General features: G+C 38.7%; 1 pseudogene; it reads right to left on the bottom strand.

Annotated features, from left to right (window-relative positions):
* Positions 1-5866: 5866 nt before the first annotated feature.
* The window catches only part of LOC102829201, a 46956-nt pseudogene continuing 32084 nt past the window's right edge, over positions 5867-20738 (bottom strand).

Here is a 20738-nt window from a genome sequence, read left to right as displayed (position 1 = left end):
TTCTTGTCAGTTTCTTCATTGCTGTTGTTTTAATATTTACAAAAACTTCATGATTTTCCCTTTTCTTGATTTGATGTGAAGATATATTAATTTTATTTGAAGCTTCAATTTAATTTATTAGTTTCTTCTCCAATTTAAAACAGTCTAATTGAAATCTACTTAATTTCTTCACCATTTGGAATTCTGAAGCTACGCTTTTCCGTCTTTTTGCTTTGCAGTTCTCATGATTATAAATTGACATTTCTGATTACGTATTTTCAGTCTTGCATGTTTGTTTTATTTTGGATACTGTTTTACCTGGATTGAATTCTGAGTGGTATTGCCATATATGTTAAGCTCCAATTGTTGTCTTCTGTTGTTGGTTCTCAGTTCAAAAGACTTTCCTTAGTATTTTTTTAAAGTTGATTTGGTTTTCACAAATTCCTTTAATTTCTATTTATCTGGAAATGTTCTTTCTAATTTTGTTGTTGTATTTAAAGGACAATTGTACTGGATATATGATTCTTGGTTGGAAATTTTTTTTCTTCAACAGTTTGGTATATGTCTATCTATAGCCTACATGGTTTCTGCTGAGAAATCAGAGCTTAGTCTTATTGGTATTCCTTTGTAGGTTACACACAAAAGAGAAGGAAAGTTAATACAAACTAGAAAACTGTGCAAAAAAGAAAATAATAAAGGAAAAAAGTAGACAACAGCTAAAAATACAATACAGAAACATAAGAGAGAAAAGAGGGAGAAACAAATAAAATAATAAAAAGAGGAAAATCAAAGACAAAAAAAGAAAAAGATCTCATCACAATTAGATAGAGGAATGAATAAAAGGAAAAGAGAGACTAGAGTAGTAAAAAACAAAAACAAAAAATGTGAAAAGATTAAAAATAAAAAATAAGACAAGAAGAAAGAAAGGAGCAGAAGTGGTTGGGGACAAGAAACAAGGCAAAAAAAAAAAAAAAAATTAAAGGGATATAGAAAGTTTAGAAAGCAAGAGAAAGAAAGGTAAGGGAGAAAGAATAAACAAACAAAAACAATGAAATGGGGGGAAAAAAGAAACAACAACAACAAACAAACAAACAAAAACAGGGCAGGCTCCAATCCAAGAGAGGAGAAAATTCTAGGGACTCCTGCTGAGGATCTCACCTCATGAGCGAGTAAGGGATGAAATGGTAACACTTAACCCTAGTTGAAGTTCCTATAAGGCTTGCTGTTGCCTATTCTGGACACCCATTTTGGAAGTAATTTGTTCAGACTTCAAAACTGCTGAGGGATCAGGGTATTTCCATCTCAGAGGAGAGCCAAGGTTGAGCAGTCCCTCTAGTTCAGAACTCTATGGGTCCATAATAGGCCACATTTGATTCCAGGTGCTGGGATTGGTGCTGCTGGCTCCCTACACACTTTGATGTGACTTATACAACCCAGAGAACAGGATCTTCCCTGGGAGTGTACATGTATGGGGTCTGGCACACTGTACTTACCAGGTTAATGTGAGGTTGTTGCTGTTGTTGTTAAGTGCCGTCGAGTTGGTTCCGACCCATAGCGACACTGAACAGGGTTTCTGAGGCTGTCAATCTTTATGGGAGCAGAAAGCCTAATCTTTCTCCTGTGGAGCAGCTGGTAGTTTTGAACTGCTGACCTTGTGGTTCACAGCCCGATTCGTAACCACTATGCTACCAGAGCTTCTTTAATGAGAGGTATATGCAAGCAATACCAAAAAAAAATTGACCCCTTTCTATCCATGAATAGGTGGTATGCCTCTGCATTACCTACTGTCCTCTTGCCTTCAAAGTCACCTACAAAAGTTCAACACCCCACACTGCAGCTGGCCAGTCAGCCCAGACCTCTCTTTTTAATTTTTGCTTCTCACCCATGCATCTGTTCAGCTGCTTCTCATAGTGATAGCTAGTTCAGGGCTGACAATCTCCATCTCTGTAGACCTGGAACAGAACCCTCTGGAAAAAGGGGTCAGTGTGGACAGCTCTCCCACTCTTTTAGTGAGGCCCACAATTGCAGTATTCACCTCCATGCAACTCTGACTGCCAGAAGAGTGGGTGGTGCTGGCCTCACCTCTGGTGACCACTGGACTGTAGAGAAGAAAACGACCATAGCAAAAACTCACACCTTAATCTTTGCAAGCCTCGGGTATTTTTCTGCAATGCCAGTATTTTTTCTTGTCTCTGAAGCCACTTACCAAAGTTCAAGATGACTTTCTCCACAGTTCATCAGTCTCCCCGTTTTTGTCATGTCTACTCTCTTTCCTAGTAAGCACGCAATCCACTTCTCTATCCCTTCATCTAAAGCTCAGAGTTCTAGGACTATCATCTGCATATATTCCATTTGCTTTTCCATATCTTGGTTGTAGAGGGTTTATACTGTCTTTCTGGCTAGTCCACCTTTTGCCACCTCTCTCTGTGTATACTTTTCTATGGTTGTGGACATCAAAGTCATTATCACTTTTGGTCCTCCTCAAAACTCCCTGGCTTATGAAAAACCAAAAACCAAATCCATTTCCATAACCTCAATCCCAACTCATGATGACCCTCTATGTTATGGAGTACAACTGCCCTATAGGGTTTCCATGTCTATAATCATTATAGAAATAAATCACAGGAACTTTTTTCCTTAGAGTCACTAAATAGGTTCAAATTGCTAACCTTTAGGTTAGTAGTTAAGAGTAAACTATTTGTACCACCCAGGGACCTCATCACTTATGCAAGGTAACTGGTATTTCCCCATTTTTCAGACAATAAAATGGAATTTCAAGATGAAAAGAACATTTCCACTCATTGAATTCAGACAATTCTGATTCATAATGACCTTATAGAAGGGAATACGAGTGCTCCTTCTGGTTTAAGAGATTGTAAATCTTTATGGAAGTAGACAACATTTGGATTTTTTAATATTAGAGTTGGAATTCAAATTAGCTCACAAAGTTTATATAAGGATTAGAATCATTCATTCAGCCAGCAAACATGTTCTGAACAGCTAGCCAGTACTAGATACCTGGATAGAATCTCAAGTAGAGAGATAAATAAAATACAGTTGTTAAGTTATCTGTGATCTGAAACAGCTATCAGCAAACTATAGCCTGTGGATCCAATTGGACCTAATGACTGTTTTGATATATCAAGTTACATTGAAACATACGAATGCCCATTTGTTTACATACTATATATGGCAGCTCTGCTTTTATGCTGTAGTCACAAAGTTGAATAGTTGTGACAGAGAGTACGTGGCCCACAACACTAGACATATTTACATAAAAGGTTTGCCAACCTCTGACCTAGTGGAAGGATGTCTAAGTGAAACCAAATTTTGCAGGTAGTATCATAGAATTGTGTGTGGGGTATATAATTTTTTATTATATATATATATATAGTGGGTTCTAACAGAGGGGGGTCACTTGCAGAAAAGATGAAGTCTTAGAAAATGCACACAGAGACAAGGTATGGGACTGGAAGGCAGAGGCAGCAGTGGACAAAATTGCAGAAATAAGAAACAGCAAGATATTCAGCACAATGGGCATGGCATTTAGGATATGGAAGTAGGGAAGGGAAAGGGAGGGGAAAGAATCAGCAGACAGCGGTGGTCAGGGACAACCCCTAGCAGGACTTAGTGTGACGCTAATTGTGGGGATGGATATCGTTGAGACTTTTGTGTGACAGATCCAGGTTACACTAAAATTCAAATCCTGTATATCTCTTCCAGGCTGAGCAAGCCTCTAAGGGCATGGAGAGTTCAGTAACCATGATGCCATTATAGTGTAACCCGAGGTATAATTTTAACTGAATAAATTGAAATTCTGTTTCATAGAGTTCAAACCATTATCTCTCCTTTTAATAGTTCATTGACAACTAGAGTACTAGCTTCTGCTGTTGTTGTTAAGTGCTATTAAGTCAGTTTTGACTCATAATGACCCTTATATGGTTTCTGAGAAGCAGCTGGTGGGATTGAACTGCTGACCTTGCAGTTAGCAGTCCGGTGCTTATCCTCCAGCACCACACCCTAAGAAGGAAATTTACAAGGTTATATCAAAACAGATCATCAAAAGGCCTGGCATAATCTGGAGAGCTGAGAAGGTTGTCCCAATGAATGATAATCAAGACAAGAACAGAGTAGATCTTTGCCAGCTAAAGGGTCAGGGAATCACATGAGAATTTTCTGTGATCATTCCCAAATCTGCAAAACCCAGCATTCCAAAATAGTATTCCACTCCCTGAGAGGATCATTGGGTTAAAGTCTTACTGGGTCAACCTGGAAAATGGAGATAATAATGGTATCCATCTCAGAGGGCTGCTCTGAAAAAAGAAAAAAAGAATGCATGGAAGGTGTTTAACATAATATGCAAGAAATGCTAGTTCTCACTCTGCGCCTATCTTTTCCTTCTTGTTCTCGAATGTGGGCCTGTTTCATATCTCTTATACTCATCTCAGATTCTAGGCATACAAAATCTGTTCCATAAATTGTTGTGAAATACCAATTAACACGAGTTTTTCTTGAATCAGTGATTGTTAGAGTCAGAAGGAAGTCAGAGGCAATGTATCCATCTTCAACCTAGGACAGGAACCTCTGTTTCTGAATCCCTAACTGATGGTTTTCTGGACCACTCGCTTCTTGACTGAGTGGCTCTGCTGGCAAAAAAAATTCTTCTCCCTGTAGAAATCAACTGATTCCAAGGCACACCACCATCACCATGGACACAAAAACAATTTTACTGAAACAGCTCCTCATTGATTTTACTCCTATCCTCTAGGTCACAGAGAAGGTGGTTCATGCACCTTCCATTTAACAACCCATCAAACCTTCTAATGATAGCTTTCTCATGCAGAGCCCAGATTCCAAGGCAGAGTCTCTCCACCTTCACTGTGCTGTCTCCTCTTTGACCTTCACTGATTTAAAAGACAGGACTCCTTCTGCAAAGAGCACATCTCACCCACCTATCTATCCAAGAGCCCAGCACAATATAATAGGAACTCAGTAAATATTTGTTGAGAAATAAATGAAAGAATGACTGTTTTAAAGCATGATTGTTGTTAAGTGCCATTGAGTTGGTGCTGACTCATAGCGACCTTATATAGGGTTTCCAAGGTGAGTTTGAACTGCTGACCTTGTGGTTCAAACAGACCTTGATTTTAAGTGCTTTATTCCACAGAACTATAACAAGATTCCATCAAAAATCCGATTACTCATTAAAAAGCACTCTAAAACGATTCAGCCCATTTTACTTCAAACTCTAGTGTGCATCAGATAACACTGTAAGGGGTATTTAGTAAAAATGCTGGTTTCTGAACTACACCTTCAGAAATTCTGATTTCTTTGATCTGCTATCTCTGTGGGCACTTTCTTTCTTTCTCTTTGCTGCTTCAATTGTTTTTGACACACAAGTGGGCTGTTTATTGACACACAAGTGGGTTCTATAGCAACAGGCCTGGAGGTGACTATAGGAGTGGGCAGAATGGAAGGTGGAGGGTGCAAGGTGGAGTGTAGTGACAACTGAATAAAGTGTAGCAAAGAGAGGTGCCCCCAAACACAAACAATACAGTGGGAATGAGGGACTCATGAGCATTTTCTGGACATCCATGTTTTACAGAAACTAAATAAAGTACACAATGGATAGGGCACTTATTGATCTCTTGCATTAAATAAGCTCGGGGTCTCCAGTGTTGCATTTCTTATTCTTCCCTTGCTTGGTGGAGTCAGCCTCTGGGCTACTGCCACCCAAATAGGGTCTTTAAACAACCACGTGTCACCAGAGATTCTTGTCTTGGTTCCCGGGTGTTCCAGCCTCCCAGTGCTATAAATGTTGTTGACCTAATGGAAGAGATAAGGGCAGAGGACAGGGCAGAGGGTAGAGAAGGGACTGCAGGGCCCGTCATGGCACTGGCATTACATGCATGGTGTTGGTGAAGCTGGAGCCAGGGTGCTATCCAGTTAGCACAATGACCACATCTCCAGTCTTAAAGAATCCCGTGGTTTTGCTAGCAGTCATGTCCGGTTCACCCAGTGATCACATCCTCAGCCCAGGATAACAGTACTGGGTCCTTACACAGCAGAGAAGATGTCACAGTACAGGTGGGTCTGACAAACTGTCTTGTGGTTCCATGTCACAGCAATGATAGAGATATGGGACAGGGAATAAGATGGTATCTGACCTCCTGGTGAGTAGACTTGACAAACACTGTCAGAACTATCAAAGCTGTTGTTAAACACTTATAAGAAGGCTCCATGCTGCCCACGGCCATGACCTCCATGAGGTCTGTGGAGTGACTTGAGGCATCTATAAGTTTTTCCAACAGCTTGCAGTAGAACATGGCTGCCTCAGCCTCATGGGCTGCATGCACACAGCCGCCAGGGTAGTTCTGTTTGGCTGATTTTCTAGACAGCATGATGCAGTCAGTTCCTTTCTAGACTGCTTTGACCATATCACTGCCCTCAGCCTGGGTGGGACAGTCTTCTTGATCATGCTCTCCACATCTGTGTGGCATACAGACAGGTTTTGAAGCTCAGTTGCACCACCCAGCCATCATCTTCTGGGCTAGGAAGAACTTCTCTGCAGGAATCTCAATGCCCAGATTGCCAGGCACCAACCTGATCCCATTGCTGGCCTCTAGGATCTCATCAAACCGTCTAACTCCCTCATGATTCTTGGTTTTGCTGATTATCTTGATGTTTTTGCCTTCCTAATTTCATGAATATCGACTGCCTTGTGGACAAAAGACCGTATCTACATCATGCTTTATCACAAAGTTCAGATCCTGAATGCCCTTTTCCAAGATCTGCAGGCAGATCCACAGCAGCACCAGGGAGGTTTACACCCTTCTGGCTGCCCAGTGAACCACCATTTTCCACCTTTCTCTTTCACCTGCAGAGAAGGAAGTCCATCATCCACGTAGACCTTGCAGCCCACTGCCACCACTTTGCAAATTCTTTTGTTGTCCAGCCACAGGACACTCTTGTCACACTTTTCCATGCATGCAAATCCAGAGTAATCTTGAGAGTGGCTCTCTTCTTCAGCTCCACCTCAGCAGTGGTACTGTCCTTAACACATCCAGGGCCATGGCAACTGACCAATAGAGAATGGGATCAGAAAACTAAGCTCTCTATGGCTATGAGCACATTCTTGATAGTCTCTGCATGGTACTCATGAATTCTGTGAGATTTCAAACGAGCCACATTCATTACAGACTTAATCATCTCCTTCAACATTTCCACTGAATGGGAAGCTGGGCCAATGGTAAAGATGATGCCAGTATTTCAGGCCGTGATGGGTGGTGAGTCAATGTCCAGGTGGTACATGTGCTCCAGGAATGTGTTAGCCGTAGCTGCATGCAGATGCTGGGACTGAATGAAGGCAGATCCCACTTCCACCATGGTCTGGCTCAGGCTGCACTGCAAATGTGGGATTGGTCAGGAGGTGCTGCACTTTCATTTTTATCAAGAATTATGGGCATATCCGGACCAAGTTATCTGCTGACCACACTTAGAGAAACACTGCTTCAAGCATTTCAGACATAAAACCAAATAACATTCATCAAACTTGATATTTAGATATAGTGAACACATTTAAATTATTTCTACCTAGAACAACTTTTCATTTCCTCTATATTTTTTTTCTCCTTGAAGCATTTTTTTTTTTTCCTTGTTACCCTGCCATAGCTCTCTCTCATGCTGTGAGGTAAGTATGCTCCATCTATTACATTCTTTTCAGACCTCCTAAGGAGATAATTAGCTATTGCAATTGATTGCAATTTATTAATCAGAGCAGGATGTTATAGAGTTTGGAGGAAAAAAAGCAGTGCTGAAGTCTAGCATAAATGCAAGGTAAGTGCACGTAGTGACAAGGAAACAAGACAAAAATAACTACCAAATCACAGGATGTGTTAAACTGGTCTCGTATTTTACAATGTGGTGCCCTAATCTATAAAAGGAGCTCTGGTAGCATAGTGGTTACAAATGGACTGCTAATCTCATGGTCAGCAGTTCAAAACTACCCACTGTTCCGCGGGAGAAAGATGAGGTTTACAGCCTCAGAAACCCTGTACAGGGTCACTATGAGTTGGAACTGACTCCATGGCATATAACAGTAACAACAACAATCTATAAAAGGAGAATATTTAAACCTGCCTGGGCTACCATCTCAACCAGGTGTGAGCTTCCTTTTACAAATAAACATTCCTGGTGGAATACCATGGGGTTAATTCACCAGACTGCAAAGTCATTTGAACTGCAAGGTCAGTGGTCCAAGCTCACTAGCTCCTCCTTGGAAACCTTATACAGGGTTGCCATGGGTTGGAACTGACTTGTTGGCTCTTAACACCAACAACAGCATGTGCTAGGCACAGTCCTTGGTGCTAAATATACATCAGAGAATGTGACCAAATATCTGGTTTATGGGAAGGGCTGATACTAAACATGGAGACATGCATATTATACAATTATAAAAATACTGTAAAGCAAATAAGGATCTCTGGTAGTGTAGTGGTTACGAATCAGGCTGTGAACCATAAGGTCAGCAGTTTGAAACTATCAGCTGTTCCATTGGAGAAAGATGAGGCATTCTGCTCCCGTAAAGATTTACAGCCTCAGAAACCCTGTGCAGGGTTGCTATGAGTTGGAATCAACTCCATGGTACACAGCCAACACCAGCCATAAAGCAAATAAATACACCTGAGTGAGGAGAGAGGCAGTGAGAGAAGAAAGGGTACTTCTTAGTTCTCCTTTTACATAGAAAGGTCAAAAGACTTCCCAAGAAGATGATACTTGAGCAGAAAACAAATTGATGTGAAAGAGTGTAACTGGTGAGGACTTGGAAAAATATATGAGGAAGAGGCAATGCTAATGCATAAGACCTAGGTAGGGTCAGAGGGTGAGGAGTGAACTTTATCTGTTGGGAGGACAAGGGGAAGGCCTGTGTGACTGAGGCAAAGTGAGTGAAGGGAAGAGTGATGAATTCAAATGAGATCGACCACACAGGTGAAGCATTTTGAAAAGTAGTCTAGGATGTAAAGCTTACAAGAACCTAAGCAGTCATCTCCTCCAGCCCATTCTTTCAACAGGTGGGAAAACACAAACCCAGAGACGTTATCACCTGAGTCATAGATGGGAGACTGGTACCCAGATCCTGTGCTGTGTATACAGCTCCTGTTGCCGTCTTTCTTGGATTTCTTCTGACTCTTCCTCCAGTGTTCTTTTCTTTCTTCTAGTGTTCTTCTTGTTTCCCTTTCCTTTTCTATTATCTCCTCCTTCTAAGATGCTCTGGTGTCACAGCGGTTACACATTGGTCTGCTAACCAAAGACTAGCAGTTCTAAGCCAAACGGTGGCTTCACAGAAGGGAAGACTTGGCAGTCTACTCCTAGGAAACTCTATGGGTCAATTCTACTCTGTCTTATAAGATTGCTGTGAGTCAGAATTAACTCCACAGTACACGACAACCCTCCTCCCAGTTCCCTTCCTTTTGTGCATCTTTTCCTGCTTCTTTCCCTCCTCTCCTCTCTCTACTCTCTCTCCATACTGCTATCTCTATCTTCCTTTTATGACATCAATCTTTTCTAACTCTATGGCTTGTGGTGGGTGAAGCCAGAGCAATGAGATTTACCCCCATATAGCAACAGTTCTGGGAGTCCTGGTGTGGTGCTGTGAATTAATGGGCCAGAATTCAAAGCCATTTGAACTGCAAGGTTGGCAGTTCAAGCTCACCAGCTGCTCCTCGGCAACCCTGTACAGGGTCACTATGGGTCAGAACTGACTCAACAGCACTTAATAACAGCAAGCAACAGTCTGACCTCCAAGTCTCTACTACTTAGAAACATCAGATGCTCTGAATCTTGACATCTGAGCTATCACACCCCTCACTTTGTTTCTGCTCTCTTTGAAAGTCACTTGGCTGAAAATCTTTTTTCCTGGTGTTTGACTAACAAGAAATCTCCATGAAAATAGAGGATATATAACTGTACTCTGATATCCCATATTTCATGTAGAAACTTACAAAGAAGGCCCAAAGTATAGCAAAATCAAAATAGAACATTTTAACATAATAGAGAAGATATTAAGTACATATCACTACCATAATGAACAACTGGGGACTAAAATCTTTAGGCAAATCTCAGGAAATGGCTACCTCTTCAAAAGATACCTGCTTGTTCTAGCCTATTCCTTTTCTGGGAGGAGATATCTCGTTTTCAGTTCAGAATCCTGTGAGAGAGACTAAGAGATTTGTGGTGCTTTGAGTTTTTATATCAGTGGTCCAGATTCAAATGACCAAATTCTAATCTGCCTGTGTAGAAGCAATCCAAAGAGAATTTCTCACATACACTCCCAGGGCACATCCCCAGTCAGTCAGACCACAAATCCCTCATCATTATATTCCGGGTTTATATTTCCAAACACATAGCTACAGAACACAGTGCTGGCATCTGTAGAAATTGATTTTTCTTTTCCTGCAGAAAGGGGCCTTTGCTGTCACAACAAAGCATATTCTTTTATTTAAGAAGAAAGTAAAGGGGATTACTGGAAGTGCTTTTATCCTGCTAAACAATCAACATCAGTCTCCCACACTCTTCCAATTCAATCTGCAGTGGATAAAATGTAATAGCTACATACACATAACTGAGTCTCTAAAATCTACTGGTACAGCTTATCATACTGGACCTCAGTTTGTTCATCTGTAATATGAAGTTGAATAAATGATGTGATTTTTTTTTGTTGTTGTTGTTGTTGTTAGGTGCCATCCAGTCAGTTCTGACTCACGGCAATCCTATGGACAACAGAACAAAACACTGCCTGGTCATTAACGGAGATGAGCTGAGAGCGGGAACCTACCCAGGGAAGCAGTGATGCCCAAGATGGAGGCAGAGACAATGACGTGGAGCAATGGAGCAGCTGGGGACTTTAGATTCAGATAGGGAGAACAACTATGTGCTGAAGACTGGGGGGTGGGGGGGTGGGTACAGTGTAGGGGACAGGTTTGCAGGGTATACCCTTTGGTTGGTTGATGATGCATGGAGGGGATTGTAACCATGGCAATGTTACGATGTATGATAGAATGAACGTAAAATTAATGTTCTCCCATGTAAACTATTGTATAATTCACAATAAAACACTTAAAAAATTTTGTATTACCCCCCCAAAAAAAAAAAGTATATAACCACTGAAACCACCTTGTAGTTAAATAAAAACTGGTTCACAAAATAATGAATCACTACCTGTAAATATTGTGTTCTTTTAAAAACAAACACCTGTGAGGTGCTGTAGGATCACCACTGGACAGGGTTGGCTGTTCAAACCCACCAACTTCTCCCCAGAAACCCTGTGAGTCAGATCTGACGTGACAGCACTTGGCAACAGTAAGAAACCAAATGGTCAGTAATTACTTTAAAACTGAAATGTGACTGTAAAGGGCTGGGGAGGCTATAGTAATGCACAGAGAACAGCCAGAATGAAAATGAAAATGTTCCCTCATTGTGAGCAATGTAACCAGTATCACTGAAGAGTTTTTGCAGAGATTGTTGAATGGGAGCCTAAACTGCTACGTAAACCTTTACAAAAACACAATAAAATACATACATTGTAAATATTAACTCTAAAAGATGAAAAACAAACAAACAAACAAACAAACCACTGCCTGGTCCTGTGCCATTCTTAGAATTGTTTCTACATTTGAGGCCATTGTTACAACCACGGTGTCAACCCAGATCCATTCTATTCTTTCTAGTTTTTCAAATTCTCACATTAGGCAAACGACTACAGTAGAAATTGTATTAAATCCCAAGCTACTCTCTTCTCTTACTTATTCTAACTAAACAAATAAAATATAATTTTTAACTTTGTTTTATGCATTTAGATTTTGATATTATTGAAATAAACATTTTAATAAAATTTCAGAGGGAGGAAGGAAGAGTTTAAAGTTTAGTTAAAGGTGACTGTGGGGTGCTGGGCAGTACCACATGATAGTTTTGAGTATTGACTTTAGATTTGGTTACATTGATAAATAGCACTTAAATGTATAATATAATTTGAGTACTAGTGTGGTGCTATAGGATAAGTACTGAACTGCAAAAGCAGTTTGAACCAAAAGGTCAATTTACTCTAAATACCAACAGAGAGGGAAAGAGTCTTCAAATCAAGTTTCAATGCTATCCGTTCTGTGCACAGGGTACATAGGGACGGGCAACTTAGACATTGGCTATCTAAAATGAGGGGGCAATAAAGGCACGGAGTGACTGGCTTACAAGGTTTCAAGAGGGAGCTTAGTTAAGAGTGTGGGGGGAAAGAAAGAGTCCCCACTGAATAGTTATAATCTTGTCTAGATGGGTCTGGTGAAAGGAGATGGGGATAGGATTCGTAAGATTCAATAGCGAATAACTGTTATCATGACTAATCGCGACTGTCGCAATTGTAAAGGTAGAAGCTTTGTAACAAATAAAAGGGGAGTGGTTAATCTTACAGTCCAGAAACAGAGTGCCTTAGAACCATCAAGACAGGAATGCACAAATAGAATGCTGGACCTTATCCAGAGAAGCAGCAGCACCAGAGATGGAGGCAGAGATGGGGGCATGGAGAGGGGGAGCGGCTGAGGACTCTAGATTCTAAAAAGAGAAGGACTAAGAAGAGGACTAAGAGTTGGTGGCCAGGGGCAGACTTGCAGAATGTGCCCTTTGGAGATGTAATTTATTATATTTGCCTAGTGGGGTTTTTTTTGTTTGTGTGTTTTTTTAAAAAAAGCTAAAGGGTTTTTTTGTTTGTGTGTTTTTTTAAAAAAAGCTAAAGTGGATAAAGAGAAATACTTTTAACTGATGGTATATGGAGGGGATTATAATCAATGTAATGAAACAATTTATATGAATGGTTGAATGTGAAACTGATGATGTGCCCTGTAAACTTTCACTCAATCCACAATAAAAACCTTAAATAAAAAAAAAAAGAAAAAAAAGGTCAATGGTTCAAACTCATCAGATGCTCCTTGGAAATACTACACAGGATCACTATGAGTTGGAAATGACTCAACAGCACTTAACAACAACACCAACAACATATGTTTAGAGAGGAGACCACAAAATGACAGAGAAGAGTTTTTGAAAATCATCTCCCTACAAAACAGTGCTAAAATGGGACAAAATGGAACACTCTAGGATTTTGTATATAGACCAAAAACAAATAATAAATCAAGAAGTGTTTGCTCAAGAAAAAACTATAAACACAGTGGGATTATGTGGGGTTTTAGTTTCAGACAGCTCCCATTACCTTCATTTCAACTCTAACAGGTAGTTATAACAGAACTGGGCAGAGTATGAGAACAGGCATCTCTCCTATTGTAGAGGCCTGGCCTGATTATAAATGGAGTGGACAAAGCATAATCACCAAGGGAAATTGTGAAAAATAACTGCAATGTCATTGCCAATCTGAAAAGGTAAACGTTACAGCTGCCAGAGGCTGTGGTACTGACGATGCCAAGCAACAGATTAGTCAGAAATGTAGTAGAAGACTTAACGAGCAAAGCATGCAGAATGTGTCTTCATAGTACCCAAATGTTTTTAGTGGCCAGGAAGGCTATGTGCATGATCAGGAGGCAAAGAGAAATCCCTGGTTGTATGCCAGGTTTTGCACAGGTAGAAAGTAAAGCTGTGGCATATTTGAAAACTCCTTACATTGAAGGCCATAGGTAAAAAATAGAATTCTCATGTATTTAAGCACAATCTCTAACCAATGTTCGGTTGACCATGAAGCCATGCTGATCTGGGAAAACACTCTAAAAATAAGGCTTAAAAGTTAAATTATAATAGTAAATTTAGCAGAGACTTCAGTGGCAAAACATCACAAGGAAGGAAGACTGTGTAGAATTATTCCATGCAGATCACTAAACAAATAAACAAAACAAAAATGATCACATCTCCCTGGGAATGGAGAAATCAGAATCTAGGGTGTAATAATGTTGCTGTCGTAGTTAGATAACATCAAGTTGGCTCTAACTCATAGTGACCCTATACATAATACAACAAAAACTTATCCAGTTTTAAGCCATCCTCCCAAATGTTGTTATGTTTAAGCCCATTATTGCAATCAATGTGTCAATCCATTTTCTTGGATGTCTTTTTCCTTTTGTTGATCTTCTACTTTACCAAGCATGATGTCCTTTCTGGGGACTGGTCCCACCTGACAACAGGTCCAAAGTACATGATACAAAGTTTCATTCTTGATTCCAAAGAACATTATGGCTTTACTTCTTCCAAAACAGATTACTTCATTCTTCTGGCAGTCCATGGTACTTAGAATATTCCTCATCAACACCACAGTTCAAATGTAACAATTCTTTCCCTGTCTTCCTTATACATTTCCTAGTTTTCACAAGCAAATGAAGCAACTGAAAAAAATCATGGCTTGGTTCAGGAACATCTTAGTCCTTCAAGTGACTTATTTTTTCTTTAACACTTTAAAAAAAGTTTTTGTGCAGCAGATTTGCCCAATGCAATATATCCTTTAATGTATTGACTGCTGCTCCCATGAGTGTTGATTGTGGATCCAAGTAAAATTAAATCTTTGACAACTTCAATCTTTTCTCTGTTTATCATAATGCTATTTATTGTTCTAATTGAAATAATTTTTGTTCTCTTTACATTGAGGTGCAATCCATGCTGAAGGCTGTAGTTTTTAACATTCATTATTAAGAACTTCTAGTCCTCTTCAGTTTCAGGAAAGCAAGGATGTGTCATCAGCATATCACAGGCTGGCAATGAATGTTTCCTAATGCCATGTTCTTCTTGGATTATTTGCTCAGGATACAGATTGAAAAATATAGTGAAAGGACAAAACACTGATACACAAGTTTCCATATTTAAAACGCACAGTATATAGTTGCTCTGTTGAAACAGATACCTCTTGGTCTATGTATATATTTTGTATAAGCAGAATTATATGTCTGGAATCTGATTTTTCAAAATGCTATCTATAGTGTTTCATAGTCCACACATTGTAACGTCTTTGCATACTTAATAAAACAAAGTAAACATCTTTCTGGTATCCTGTTTTCAATCAAAATCCATCAGACATCAGCATTGATAGCCCTCCTTCCATATTTCCTTCTGAATCCAGTTTGAATCTCTGGGAGATCTCTATTGTTATGCTGCTGAAACCATTTTTTTAAAAAAATTATCTGCAGCAAAATTTTAATAACATGTAATACTAATGACATTGTTTGACAATTTCTGCAGTCTGTTGATTCATCTTTGTTTGTAATGGGCACAAATGTAGATCTCTTCCAATCAGTTGTTCAGAGAGTGTTTTCAGAGCTGCATCAGTATGTTGAGACATTTCAATTGATATTCTGTCAATTCCTTTGTTGTTTTTGTTAGGTGCAGTTGAGTCAGTGTGGACTCAAAGCCATCATGTGCATAACAGAATGAAATACTCCCTGGTCATGTGCTAACCGCACAATCGTTGCTCCATTTGAGCCCACTGATGATGGCACTGTGCCCATGCATCTCGTTGGAGTCTTCCCCTTTTTTAGCTGACCCTCACTTTACCAAGCCTGATGTCCTTCTCCAGGAACTGGTCCCTCCTGATAATATGTCTGAAGTATGAGAGATGAAATCTGGCCATCCTGTCTTCTAAGGAGCATTAGGCTGTACTTCTTCCAACAAAGATTTGTTAGCTCTTCTAGAAGTCCATCCATATTTATAAGTTCTCTTCCAACAACATAACATAAATGCATCAATTCATTGATGGTCTTCCTGATCCATTGTCCAACTTTCACATGCATATGAGGTTATTAAAAATACCATGGGTTAGGACAGGCTTTGTCCTCAAATGTTCATCTTTTTCATGAACACTTTAAAGTGGTCTTGTGCAGCAGATTTGATTAATGCAATATGTCATTTAATTTCTTGACTACTGCTTTCATGAGTGTTGATGGTTGATCCAAGCAAAATGAAGTCTTTGACAGTTTCAGTATTTTTCCATTTACATAGATGTTATTTATTGATTCAGTGGTGCAGATTTTTGTTTTGTTTACATTGTGGTGCAACCCATACCAATGACAGTGGTCTTTGATCTTCATCAGTAAGTATTTTAAGTTCTCTTCACTTTCAGCAAGGAAAGTTGTATCTGCATATCCCAGGTTGTTAATGAGTCTTCCTCCAATCCTGATGCCACTTTCTTCTTCATCTGATCCAGATTCTCAAATCATTTGCTCAACATAAAAATTGAGTAAGTTTGGTGAAAGAACACAGTGCTAGTACAAACCTTTACTAATTTTAAACCACTCAATGTCCTCTTTATCTGTTTGAAAGACTGCTTCTTGATCTATGTATAAGTTCCTAATGAGCACAATTACGTGTTCCAAATACTCATTCTCCACTATGTTATCCATAGCTTGTCATGGTCCACACAATCAAAAGCCTTTGCACAGTCAGTAAAGCATAGATAAACATATTCTCATATTCTCAGCTCCTAGAGACTTATTTTTGGCCAATACTATCAGAGCAGCTGGGACTTCTTCCTTCAATACCATTGGTTCTTGATCTAATGCTACCTCCTGAAATGGTTGAACGTTAGCCAACTGGTACAGTGACTCTACACATTCTTTCCATCTTCTTTTGATACATTCTATACAATTAAATATTCTGTCTACATTGCTGTTGTTGCTGTCCAGTCAGTTCCAACTCCTGCTGACCTTATGCACAACAGAATGAAACACTGCCAATCCTGCAACATCCTTAAAATTGTTACATTGGAACCAACTGCTTCTGTCACTGTATCAGTCCATCTTATTGGCGGTTTTCCTCTTTTTCACTTTTTTATGAAGAATGAAGCCCTCCAGGTACTAGTTCCTCCTGATAACATGTCCAGATTATGAGAGATGAAGTCTTGCCATACTGATTTATAAGGAATATTCTGGGTGTACTTCTCCTAACATATATTTGTTTGTCCTTTGGCAGTCCATAGAACTTTTAGTGTTCTTCTCCAAAACCATCATTCAGATGCATGTATTATTCTATGGCATTCCTTATTCATTGTTCAACTTTCATATATTAGGCTATTGAAAACTCCATAGCTTGAATAGGTGCACCATAGTCTTCAAACTGATATCTTTGATATTTAATTCATTACAGATTCTTGTTGCACAGATTTTCCTAATGCAACATGCCATTTGATTTCTTGACTGCTGCTTCCATGACTGTTGATTGTGAATCCAAACAAAATGGAAGTATTTGATTATTTCAATCTTTTCACCATTTATCATTATGTTACTTATTGGTCCAGTTGTGAAGATATTTGTTCTCTTTACATTGAGGTACAATCCATATTTAAGGCTGTAGGCTTTGAATTTCATCAGTAAGTATTGCAAATCCTCTTCACTTCCAGCAACTGAGATTGTTGAACATTCCTCCAATCCTAATGCCATGTTCTTCTTCTTATAATCCAGTTTCTCAGGTTATTTGTTCAGCAGACAGATTGCAGCACAAGTATGGTAAAAAGATAGAACCCTGGAACACACCTTTCTTGATTTTAAGCTATGCAGTATTCCCTTGTTCTGTTCCAACCACTGCCACTTGGTCTGTGTATAGTTTCCTGATGAAAGCAATGAAGTGTTCCGGAATATTCATTCTTCCAACATTATCCACATCCTCTTCTGAATCTGGCTTTAATATCTGGCAGTTCCCTCTTAATGCATTGTTGCAACCATTTTTGAATCATCTTAAGCAACATTTTACTTGTATGTGATATTAATGATATTGTTCAAAATTCTCACATTCTATTAGATCATTTCTCTTTGGAATGGGCACATATATGGATCTCTTTCAATTAGTTGGCCTCAACTTGTAATACTGAAGGATTCTATGGACAAAATACTAACAGATGCAAAAAGCAACAAAAGTAAAAAATATTTGAGGAACTAATGGCTGAAAATTCCAAAATTATGAACACATAATCTACATGTCTGAGTAGCATAACAAACTTCAAGTATTATAAAGAAAAATAAAATTCATATCTAGATGTGTCATACCTGGAGTATTATAAATCTAATACAAAGAGAGAATCTTCAAAGATACCACAATAAGAACAAAAGCTTAATTCTCATCAGAAACAATGGAAGCTACAAGGCATTGGAGCAACATATTCAACATGCTAAAAAATGAATGTTGACCATAATTCTGTATCTAGCAAAACTACCTTTGAAAAATGAAGGTAAACAACGATTGGTATTGTTAAGTGTTGTGGAGTCAATTCTGACTTATAGTGACCCAGTATAGTGTTTCAGAGGAGTGACTGGTAGGTTCAAACAGCTGGCCTTGTGGTTCAAATCACCTTTGAAGAACAGTGTTTATCCTACAGCACCACAACAAAGATGAGAAATATTAATTCTAGTGGACATGTCTTAAAATAACTCCCAAAGGAAATTATCAGACTGAAAGGAAACAGCACCCTATTTAACTTCAATCTAGAAAAAGAAATAAAGAGCACTTCTAAAGATAATCACATAGGTAAAATAATATAAAAACATTTTTGTCATTTCTTCTCTTGTTGTTAGTTACCAGATAATTGATTCATTCTTCTATTACCTGATTTGAAAAGTAACAGCATTTTTTCTGGGTTTATAAAGTTAGAAGGAGAAGAAGAGAATGAACTATATTGGACCAAAGTTTCTATAGTTACTGAATTTGTTTGTCAAATCTTAAATCAAATGTGATAAATTAAGATTCATATTATAAACCCTATAGCAATCATTGGATTCCTGATTTAGTTCAGTAGTATACACACTAGATTACTAACTGTAAAGGTAGCTGTTCATACCCACCAGCTACTCCTTGAAAATGCTATACAGGGTCCTAAGAATCAGAATCAACCCTATGATACTTAAGGACAACAACAGCTGAGCAACCACAAATAAGATGACTTTAAAAATAAGTTTTTAAAATATCAATAAAGTAATTAACATGGTACATGAAATAGAACTGTTTAACACTAAAACAACAGTAAAGAAGGAGCATAGAAAAAGAGAAAAAAGATGAAACAATTAGTAAAATAGGAGAAATAAATCCATCTGTATAAATTATGCATGCTAATAAAATAATCATGAGGATATAAATATTATGAATAGACATATACATGTAACAACAAAGACCCAGTACAACCCAAGTAAGCCAAATTGAAAAAAGATATGAAATTGGAGTTGACTTCAAGTCAATAATAGATGATTAAACATTGGTAACTGGAGAGTTTAATGCCCTTCTCTCGATAATGGATAGAAAAATTAGCAACAAGAAAGAGGACTTGAATAGTATCAATAATATGACCTAACTGACATGTATGAAACAATTCACCCTATAACAGAGAAAAATTCACTTTCTTTCCAATTGCACATAGATCATTCACTAATATAAACCTATGGTGTAGTGAATTATATAATATGTCTCTTTTAGCCTTGGTCTTCATAACTTCCACCAAATGACTCTTCTTGATGGATCTGGATAAGAGGAGGTGAGACAAGGTATGCATATTATGACATGAATCAGCTATGGATGTTAACAGAGTTAAGTGTAATTATAAAAACTTGAAACTCTAGCATGGGTATAAAATGAGACATCTCAGAAGCAGAAGGGTGGATCTTACTCCCATCAAAAAAGAAAAACCAGAAGTGAAATATGTCCTTTGGACCCAGAAATCCCTACATGTTGAACTTCCTTGACCCAAAGACAGAAAGGAGTGGCAGAGGAACAGCAGCAGCAGAATCAAGAGTGAGAACATTAGACAGAACAATGTGCTTCCCAGCCCATGGAACAAGTAAAGCTGAATGACTTTGAGCAGGTTGCCTCCAGACACAAAACTGGAGGACTAGGTTTTCTGACCTATGGAATAGAGCCAAGTGACTTCAAGCTGAGGCATAAGGTAGAGTGATGTATACTATGGGCATTTATCAAGCCCATAATAGAGCTTTGTAATATTGTCTAGTCAGAGAGAACTGTCAATGGACATGCTGATGACAGGCTCTCCTAAATGGAAGAATTGTACCCTGAACATTCTGGCCCTGCATTATAATATACTGTTGTTGTTAAGTGCCATCAAGTCTGTAGAGGGTTTCCAAGGACAGATTGTTGAGTTTGAACCTTCAACCTTGTGGTTCAAATGACCTGTGGTTGAGTGTTTTATCCTACAGCACCACACCTGGACTCCACAATACCCTAATAACTAGCCTACAATCATGAGTATTGTCTCTGAATTCTGTGTGGCCATTGCATGAATGATCAAACCCAGCTTGAGAAAGAGTGCTGTGGAAGGGATGGTTGTTATATTTTGCAAACAATATGCTAGGCCATAAAACAATATTAGGGAATTTTTAAATATTGATATTATACAAATTATATTCTCAGAATAGAATTACCTTAGTAATAAACAACAAAAGGAAATTTGTAGAATCCATAGATTTTAATATAGATGCATAGATATCAAGGAGTCCTGTTGTAAGAAAAACTCTGGACAACTAGGTTGGTTTGAACCACAAGATCAGTGATTCAAACCCACTGACCACTCCAAGAAACACTATACGTGGTCACTATGAGTAAGAACCACGAGTAAACATCCATTGAAAATTGGAACATGGAATGTATGAAGTATGAATTTGGGAAAATTGGAAGTGGTCAAAAATGAAATGGAACACATAAACATCGATATCTTAGGCATTAGTGAGCTAAAATGGACTGGTATTGGCCATTTTGAATCTGATAACCACATGGTTTACTATGCAGGGAAT

This window comes from Chrysochloris asiatica, unplaced genomic scaffold (assembly GCF_000296735.1).
Source record: "Chrysochloris asiatica unplaced genomic scaffold, ChrAsi1.0 scaffold00073, whole genome shotgun sequence".
NCBI classification, from domain to species: Eukaryota; Metazoa; Chordata; class Mammalia; order Afrosoricida; family Chrysochloridae; genus Chrysochloris; species Chrysochloris asiatica.
The sequence above is the reverse complement of the archived record's forward strand: the minus strand, read 5'-3'. Positions and strand labels throughout refer to the sequence as shown.